Source organism: Dromiciops gliroides, chromosome 1 (genome assembly GCF_019393635.1).
Source record: "Dromiciops gliroides isolate mDroGli1 chromosome 1, mDroGli1.pri, whole genome shotgun sequence".
Classification (NCBI taxonomy): domain Eukaryota; kingdom Metazoa; phylum Chordata; class Mammalia; order Microbiotheria; family Microbiotheriidae; genus Dromiciops; species Dromiciops gliroides.
The window spans coordinates 553,657,259-553,667,459 of NC_057861.1; positions in this window are offsets into that span (position 1 = coordinate 553,657,259).

Sequence of the window (10,201 nt, forward strand, 5' to 3'; positions counted from 1 at the left end):
GACTGGCTGGCTATCTGACTGCTATTAATTTAATATGGGCCATTTAAAAATTTCTTCACACTGCTCCGCTCCCAAATTGATAAGCAAAAGATTAAGAAGCCTCTTAATTAAATAATCAAAGCAGAATTTATTTATAAAAATCAATGTAGGGGCAGCTAGATGGCGCAGTGGATAGAGCACTGGCCCTGGAGTCATGAGTACCTGAGTTCAAATCCGGTCTCAGACACTTAATACTTAACTAGATGTGTGACCCTGGGCAAGTCACTTAACCCCAATTGCCTCACTAAAAAAAAAAAAATCAATGTAAATGATAAAGGTTAAGAAATGCAAATTATGCAACCTGTCTGCTTTTAATATAATAAGGGCCTTTGCCACCTCTTGCCTTAGGGTATGCTCCAGCTTTCTCCAACTTTCACTCTTTTTCTCCTTCATGCCAGCTTCCCTGTGCTTTCACCGCTCAGCTCCTTTTTCTAACTCCAAGCCCCTTTCACTTTGTCGACCCCCCTGCATCTAACTTTCCTCTCCGTACTGCTGTACTGAACCCCTGTGTTTCTTTCTCACCGACCTCTCCTTCCGTTCTCCCAGTGCTTCGGCGTCCCCACTCTGTCCGCCCTTCCTTACTCTGTTCTTAATCTTCCGGCCTCCCTTCTGTTCTCTCCATCTTCCAGCCTCTCTCTTTCACTGTCTTCTCCCCTGTATATATGTTCCTTCTCCTCATCAAACCTTGGGCTCCCTGTACCCCTGCACACGCCAAGTTAATCCACCAGCCGTGCTAGTGCTGTGGCCGGGCAGGGGCTCCAGGGGCCCGTGCTGGCCTGCACGAGCCTGGGATCTCTGGGGTAGATCCCCCCAGGGCGGAGGGAGCTGGGGATTTTTCCCCCAGCCATCTGACCTGGTGTCCCGTAAAGCCCACTGGTCTTTTTAGCTCAGCTGAAGCAGAGGGGGAGGGGCACCAGCCCCTCTTACATAGAAAAAACCCCTGAGGGCTTAAGGCTTTTTAATCTCAGCCCAAAGGCAGGGTCCCCAAATCAAAATAAATTTCCACAGATTGCTTTGGCTGCATCCCAAAAGTTTGTGTATGTTGTCTTGTTATTTTCTTTGATGATTTTTTATATGTTTTGTTCTTTGGCTTATCAGTTCTTTAGGATTACATTATTTATACTCTATTTTTGATTTCTTCAAATGGCCTTTATTGATTGTAATTTTTGTTGATCAGTAGATGTATTTTAATAGTTTTGCTTTGCTGCATTTGTTTTATGAGGTTTTTATGTCCTAGCATGGGCTTAATTTTTTTAAAAGTGCTATGCACAGTGGGCATATAAATAAATAAACAAATATACATATATACATACATATACATACGTATACACACATGCATACAGAGAAATATAGAAATATACACATATGTGAACACATGTATAAATATAAGCATACACAATTGTCCTTGAGATTCCCATTCAGTAATTGCCAGAGATATCAAATTTAACTTTTCTAAAATTCTATTCAGGTCCTTCACTGCTTATCTTTTTATTTGCTTTGTCTAGATCTAAAAGATCTTAACTATTATAGTTTTATCATTTATTGCTCCATATTGATTAGTTTTTCTTTTAAGTACTTAGATGTTGTGCTATTTGGTACACACACACATACACACAAATATATAATATATACAACATACATATATATTTCATATACTTTAAGTATGTCTTTAAGTATAGTGTAGTTTCTCTTCTTACCTCTTTTAACCATCTCTATTTTTACTGTTGCCTTGTCTGAAATAATGCTTGCCATTCCTGCTTTTTTAGAATTTGCCTGAAACATAATAAATTCTGCTATATCCCCTCATTTTAACTGTTTGAATCTTTATATTTAAAGTGTTTCTTATAAACTAGTTACTTTTGAATTCTGCTTTCTATTCCAATCTGCAGCCCATTTTATGGGTGAGTTCATCCCATTCAAGTTCATGGTTATTGTAAATCTGCATTTCTGTCCATCATATCCTCTTTATTTTTTTGGGGGGGTGGGCAATGAGGGTTAAGTGACTTGCCCAGGGTCACACTGCTAGTGTCAAGTGTCTGAGGCTGGATTTGAACTCAGGTCCTCTGGAATCCAAGGCCAGTGCTTTATCCACTGCGATACCTAGCTGCCCCCTCTTTATTTATTTAGAATTTTATTTTTCCTAAATTACATGTAAATACAAATTTTGACATCAGTTTTTAAAAAAACTTTGTGTTCCAAATTCTCTTCCTCCCTCCCCAACCAAAACTCAAGCAATTCAATATAAGCTCATCATATTCTCTTATATGTTTTTATTTTGTCACCCTCCCCACTCTTTAGAAAGAAGAATGAGATGGTGAAAAGCAAGAAATGTGATCAACACTAGTGATCTCTAATTAGTTTACACTCCTTTGCCTCTCATCTTTTCACCTAGCCTGTACACCAGTCACTTTATTTCTCTCCTTTTCATTTCCACTTCATCAGCTACCTTTGAAATGAGTTTGTTTTGCTTATGTTTATTCCCTACTTAACTCCTCCTTCTTTTTGAAACTTCTCTTTCTTTTCTTCTTGTCATTGCTTCTTTCCCTTTTTAGTTTAATGTATTTCTACGCCAAACTGTATGTATGTGTTTATGTGTGTGTGTTCAACCTTCTTTTCATTGCTTCAGGTAAGAGCTTGGTTCAAATGATGTCCACTCTACCTCATTCTCTGTATCTATGTACTTCATTAGTACCCTAGTGATTAGAGATAATAAGTTACTTCCCCTTCATTTCTTCCCATGCATTTGGATTAATCATAAGTGGTTTTGGCTTAGAAGTAGTTTAGGGGGGCAGCTAGGTGGCGCAGTGGATAGAGCACCGGCCCTGGATTCAGGACTCCCTGAGTTCAAATCCGGCCTCAGACACTTAACACTTACTAGCTGTGTGACCCTGGGCAAGTCACTTAACCCCAATTGCCTCACTAAAAAAAAAAAAAAAAAAGAAGTAGTTTAGGATTGGAATGAAAGGAGATGTTCACAGAACACATAACATTTAATTAAATGAGTTTATTTAATGATACTATAGAAAGGAAATTTAGCAAAGAGGCAGTGAAGGACACAGGAACTTTAGTTATTTCTGACTGGAAGACTCTCAACCTCTTGAATTGACTAGGATGCCAGCAAGACTAAGAAGGTCTCTACCATGAGTATTCTTCAGTTGCCTGAGCTCAGGGAAAAAAGCAGAAGCAACTAGATCCTTGTGACTGTGACTAAAGAAGCTGTTCCAGTTACCACATGGAAATTGTTGTTCAGTGGACCATACTGTCCATCGGGTTTTCTTGGCAAAGATATTGGAGTGGTTTGCCATTTCTTTCTCCAATGGATTAAGACAAATAGAGGTTAGGTGACTTGCCCAGGGTCAAATAACTAGTAAGTGTCTGACGTTAGATTCAAACTCCAGTTTTCCTGATCTTTCAGGTCTAGCACTCTGTCCACTGAGTCATCTAGATGCCTCACCATATGTAAATAGTCATTTATGCCAATGTGGTAGAGAGTGCTTCTCCCCTCATCCCACATTGGAAGTCAGAGAGAGAGAGAGAGAGAGAGAGAGAGAGAGAGAGAGAGAGAGAGAGAGAGAGAGTTGTAAGCCACATGTTCTGGAGCAAGAGTAGAAGCTATCTCCACTTTGACTGATGCACCCGGGGCAGCTAGGTGGTGCAGTGGATAGAGCACCGGCCCTGGATTCAGGAGGACCTGAGTTCAAATCCAGCCTCAGACACTTAACATTTACTAGCTGTGTGACCCTGAGCAAGTCACTTAACCCCAATTGCCCCTCAAAAAAACAAAAACAAAAAACAAAACAACAAAACAAAACAAAAAACTGATGCACCCGTTATCCATCATTGCATCATTTAACCATCATTGGGGGATGTTGGGGTGATGGAGTAGATCAAGGTAATACCCAGGGTTTGCTATCCCATCCTCATCATAAAGTACCAAGTCCTTTAGCACTGAACCTCACACATGGCCCTCCAGAAGTGTCCCAAAGTCCCAAAAATCAGGTTGGTGGTTGGGAGGAAGGTGACTTACCTGTTTGTTTCCATTATATTCCCCACTCTTAGCTACTTGCTGTCCTTAGAAAAGCAACTATTAAAAATGTGACACAGCAGTCAATAAGCATTTATTAAACACCTATTATGTGCCATTGTTGTTTGCCCTTAGTTCTCAAAGAGGATCATTGACATCACGAGGATGATGTGTTGACTTGTGTGTGAATTGGATTTAAGTGGGGCAGAGTTGTTCAAAGTCTTCAGCCTTACTCTTTCTCCAGTCAAGGGAGTCCAGTGACAAAAGTCAAGATGATTAGCCATGGCCCAGGATTTAGTGTGTGACCTTGGCCTTTTTAATTTAAGGTCTTTCCTAAGTCTCAGTTTGTATGAGGTGTTAATATGAATATATGGATCACCTGGATTTGATGGAAGTGCATTATTATCCAAATGGATATTATGAGACCCTCGATTAATAGAAGCAAAATGCCCTTTGCTCAAAGACTTCAAACTGAAACCAGACAGTCCCTATTTACTTTCCCCAAGAGAGTGAGACTGGTGACCTTGCACAGCCCTCCCTTACTTAAATCCAATACACTACACCTCATGACATCTGTCATGGTCCTCTTCCATCAATTTGGGGTGACTGATAAAGGAAGTGTCAAATCAGAATATGCATGAAACAAGAAAGCAGTCTGTCTTTTTGTCTGTTTGGATTGTAAATGTGATGATTTATCAAAACAACAACAAAAACCTCAGGTAAGGCCTTGAAGAATTAGAGCCTTGTTTAAAGCTTTGGACAACTTGTTGGTTCCCCAAAGAGAACCCTGTGAGGAAGGCCTTTGTGTTCAAATCCTTGGAGAATTTTCTCCAAGTAGAGTTGGTGGATTTTTTCCAGATGAAGGTTTTCTTTCTTTAAGGAGAACCCCTGCCTTATGTCAGGGAATGGGGAAAATTTTCTTAGGCTGTGTGTCTGTTTCTGTGTTTTTTTGGTGCTCATGTTTGTGTGTTTCTCAGAGTCTGTGTGAATATAATTGTGTGCATTAAGCTTAGAAGGAAAACACTTTGCTGGCAAATCTATCTTTCTTGTTAACTAACTTTCCTGGGAAAAAAGAACATGAACCTTTAAAAATTTTTAGAAAGATTCATCCTTTCTTTTTACATTCCTGAACTGTGGCCAGGTTTGGGAGTATAGAAGGAAGGATAGATAAGGAGTAAGGGAACTGAGAGCATTTCCCCTAGAAGGACAGATAAATTGTTTTACAGCTAGAAAAGAAGGTCATCTTACTGATTATAAAAAGCTGGGTTTGGGGACTGTGCCAGTGTTGTTTCAGAGAAAAAAAATTAGACCTGACACTTAGAAACTGCCTATCTATATTATTAACCCTTCCCTAGTTCACAAAGAAAGAGAGAAGGTTTATATGAATCAGAGTAATTGAGTTTGATTGGAACATTTAGTTACAAACTTAGAGTCTTACAAACTAAAGTTAAGTACTGATTAATTTAAAAATGACATTTTAAATGATGTATAGTGAAGTGAACAGAACCAAGAGAACATTGTACACAGAGATAGCAATATTATTTCATGAAGAACAATACAGTGATCCAAGACAATCCCAAAGGACTATTGATGAAACATACTATTCATTTCCAAAGAAAGAACTGATATTGACTAAAGCATGCTATTTTTCACTTTCTTTTTTTCCCCTTTTAATCAAGTTTTCTTGTGCAAAATGACAAATATGGTAATGTTTTACATAATCGTACATGTATAACCCATATCTGATTCTTTGCTGCCTCAGAAAGGAGGTAGGGGAGGGAGGGAAAGAGGGATAAAAATTGGAACCCAAAACTATAAATAAAAATGTTTATTACAAAACAATTTTTGGGGGGTGGGGCAATGAGGGTTAAGTAACTTGCCCAGGGTCACACAGCTAGTAAGTGTCAAGTGTCTGAGGCTGGATTTGAACTCAGGTCCTCCTGAATCCAGGGCCAGTGCTTTATCCACTGCACCACCTAGCTGCCCCCTACAAAACAATTTGGGGGGGGGCAATGAGGGTTAAGTGACTTGCCCAGGGTCACACAGCTAGTGTCAAGTGTCTGAGGCTGGATTTGAACTCAGGTCCTCCTGAATCCAGGGCCGGTGCTCTATCTACTGCGCCACCTAGCTGCCCCCTATTCATTTTTATAATAGGTTATGTTCAATTTTAATTTAAGAACTATCTTGCTTCCTCCCTACAAAAAAAGAAACTTATTTAAGGAAGTAGGAGGAGTGAGCCCAAGCTATCCTGAGAACTTCCGGAGAGATGAGCTACAATAACTTGGGTAAATCCTGCCACTTAGGTCCCTTACTGAGTGATGAAACTTGGTAAGGACTGGAAAAATTATGGAGATAAAGAAAAAACTGGTAATTACTGTGTGGAAAAAGGTACAAGGAAAATATTTTGTAGACTCCCCTTACTTTGTAAATTTGCCAGGTTTCTTGAAACTATTTGTTGGGGACAAGGTCATACATCATATCATTCCTGGGAAAAGAGCTTGTTATGGGTTATAGAATTCCTAAGTAATGGAATAGGTTACTAAGAATTTACAAGTTTAGAATATAGAAGTGATTTCTAATAATTGATCTTTATACCAGGATGAGTTTAAACTCAAGAGGAAAAGAAAAACAAGTGAAAGATGATAAGGGAAATCTTCTCTGGGTGTGTGAGTATTAGTTAACTTTTATTGCTTATTCCAATACCACGAGAGTAAAAATAATTGTATCTAGCCCTAAGCTGTGATTAGTGAAACTTGCTATCTGAGGTAAAATCTCTTGGGACTGTAATTGATATTATTTTGAGTTTCCAATTCAGGTACAGTTGTCTGATGGGTCATTAATTCAATAATCCATCATTCAAGAGAAATGCTCCAAGATACTCAGAGGGAATGAAATCTTGAATTGCAGGTATGAGAGTCAGTGTCTGGGAAAAACCTAAAAGGATGGTGTTAGTGTGGCGAGAGGTAAGATCATATTGACTAATTTCCCTCATTGTGTTACTTCCTTTTGATCAGGAGTGTTTCCTACCTGATTATATCTGAGTCTGGCTATGAGGTACAATTATTATTGTATGTCAGTTGTGACTCTTACCTAAAATAAAACAGAACTAAGGATGCTTTATTCTGGTATACATGTGTTGAGTCATTCTGTATCCTTAGGCTTAGGCCCAGAGGACCAGTTTGATGCTGTTATGCTCATGCATCTGCTTTTTCCTTTTAAAGCAAATTTTTTAAATGAGGGCTGGTAAACAATAGTTCATCATTGCAATACTGAAGCTGCAACTGTGTAAGAGTTTACTGTTTTCAATCTGAATGTGTAGTCATTCCATATTCCAAACAACTAAATAAATTAGTGCTTGGGCTTGTTATTTACTTGCTAATACTTACATTAGTCACGTACAAGATCAAATCCCTGCAGTATCTCACTTTCAGAATGATATGGGGACAATTGGACAAAGGTAAAAAAGCTTGTAAAGCAAAGATCTGAATCTATTAATTTGTGAAGTTAAAGTCAGAAACCTATTCTGTTTTTTTGTTGTTGTTTTTTTTACGGGGCAATGGGGGTTAAGTGACTTGCCCAGGGTCACACAGCTAGTAAGTGTCAAGTGTCTGAGGTCGGATTTGAACTCAGGTACTCCTGAATCCAGGGCTGGTGCTTTATCCACTGCGCCACCTAGCCACCCCTATTCTGTTTTAAGGAACAGAATTTCATTGTAATCAATCATCTTACAGTAGTAATCAATGTTAGTGTAATATCTATTTCATTTGAATATGGTGATTAATTCAACATGTTTTACTACAGACAACCTATTTGATACACACTGCTTTCTGTATAAAATTGGGAATTAATTAATGTATTCATACATCAAATGCCAGGTCTTTTGTTACAATTGGAGTAAAGTCAATTCCTTTTAAGTAAATTCATTTGTGTGACCATGGAAACTAGGGGTGGAAAGCATCTCCCTGCAAAGTTATCTATGTTTTCATTTATAGAATTAGATCCTTACCACAATTTGGGCACAAATAAGTCCATATATATTGTGCCTGACCTGTGGTAGAGTCTTCTAAGCTTATATTGGTCTGATCAGCTACAGTCACTGTACCTTGACCCCAACAAAGTGATGTCATTTTGGTTCTCTTTAGGAATGAAGGACAACAAGTAAGCAACCAACAAGATCATTAATAGCATCTGATCCTCCTAAAAGAATTGGTATTACTTGGAGTGGAAAATTTTGAGAAAGCCACAAGAGCATGAAAAACCTAAATTCTCTTAAGTTTCAAATAAACTGTGGATTCCTAATTTGATGTTTTTCTTATAGATCTAATTAATAAGAACCAAAAAGATTGAGCTAGTTTTCGCCACATGAACTAGTTAATGGAGAAGTCAAATTTGAGAGGCTGTACTTACTTATATTGAGATCTGTTTTGCAAAAGATTTTAACAGGAACACCTAAGGAGTCTCTATAAGCAAATCGTAGTCCTAAAGAGGAGACTCCTTCAGAGCTTCCCAAGAGATGTTTCCAGAGACCAGATGATTATATGAAACATAGGACAACCAAGAAGAAATGTGGATTAAATGGACATTGGGAGGGGCAGCTAAGTGGCCCAGTAGAAAGAGCACTGGCCCTGGATTCAGGAGTACCTGAATTCAAATCTGGCCTCAGACACTTAACACTTACTAGTTGTGTGACCCCGGGCAAGTCACTTAACCCCAATTGCCTCACACACACACACACACACACACACACACACACACACACACACACACACACAAAAAGCACCTTGGGAGTGGGTTACTAAAATACAAAAAGACTTGATATCAGTTAATATTGATAGTCATAATTGTACTACTTCGGCTTTTAGTTTCACTGTATCTGTATACTGAGTTCTCTAAGTTACCTTGATGTCATGTGAATTTCCTCTCTACAATTAGTCAATGGCTTTAGATAGTCTTACTATGGCTTGCATTGTAATTGGTTGATCTTGTTCTTACACTAAGCAGCCAGGGAATATTGTGACAGGTGTCCCACTGACAAAAAGGGGGAAATTGAGAAAATCAAATTATTCTGATTCCATTTTGCAATCGATTTCTATTCTGTATCACTTCCTCAATGTATTGTAAAATTACCCAAGCCAAATGTCTTTTTTCTCTGAAGTAGTTCAGAAATTCAGCTAGCTGTAATAAGTTTAGAAATCCAATTCTCCCACCAATCACCAAATGCCATTGATTCTTCCTCCCTAGGGGAGTCAATGTTTTTATTAGTCATGTTGTTTCCTGACTTGTGCTTTTATTGCTGTTGTGAATTGTGTCTCCAATGTTACTCATTGGTAGGCTCCTTTTTGTTCTCCATGTTAACAAAACTGCTTGTGTACCATTCTGGGAACCTTGTGGAAGACACTGCCCTTAAGATTGTATGAGCAGGTCGTAAGGGGTAGAGTGTATGGTGGAAGCCAGAGCCTGGGAACATGACCCCAGAGAATGAAAACTACCCTGAGTAAATATAAACAGCCAAAGAAGCTCCAACTATCTCACTGGAGAACTTGCACATGACCCTGGGCCATCCGTGGCACAATGCCTTCTTTGTTCTATTTCTATGTAATACCTGGCCCAACCTGGGGTTGGTGTGGGGATCCATTTTGCTTTGTCCTGCAGCCCCTCACTGCTGCCCTCTTGTGAGTGAGCTTCCCCAGATAACCCAAATAAAACCTATTTACTACCAAGCTGTCATGGGTCCCCTTTTCTTCTGTATCCAAGGGTCTGCCGGCCAAATATTGACATAATCAAGACAGGTCATATATGTCCCCTTACAACTGACATAGTTAGCAGGATAGTCTACCTTCTACAAATCTTGTGCTCTTACATCCCCATCTTATTTGCTATTATAAAAACTGATAGGAAGTAACTTACTTCCATGAACCAACCAATAGTTGGAGAAGTGGTGGGAGGAATGACATTTTTTTTTGCAGGGCAATGAGGGTTAAGTGACTTGCCCAGGGTCACACAGCTAGTGTTAAGTGTCTGGGGCTGGATTTGAACTCAGGTCCTCCTGAATCCAGGGCCAGTGCTTTATCAACTGAGCCACCTAGCTGTCTCCACCCCCCCCCCTTTTTTTGAGAAATGACTTACAAAATTTGCCAG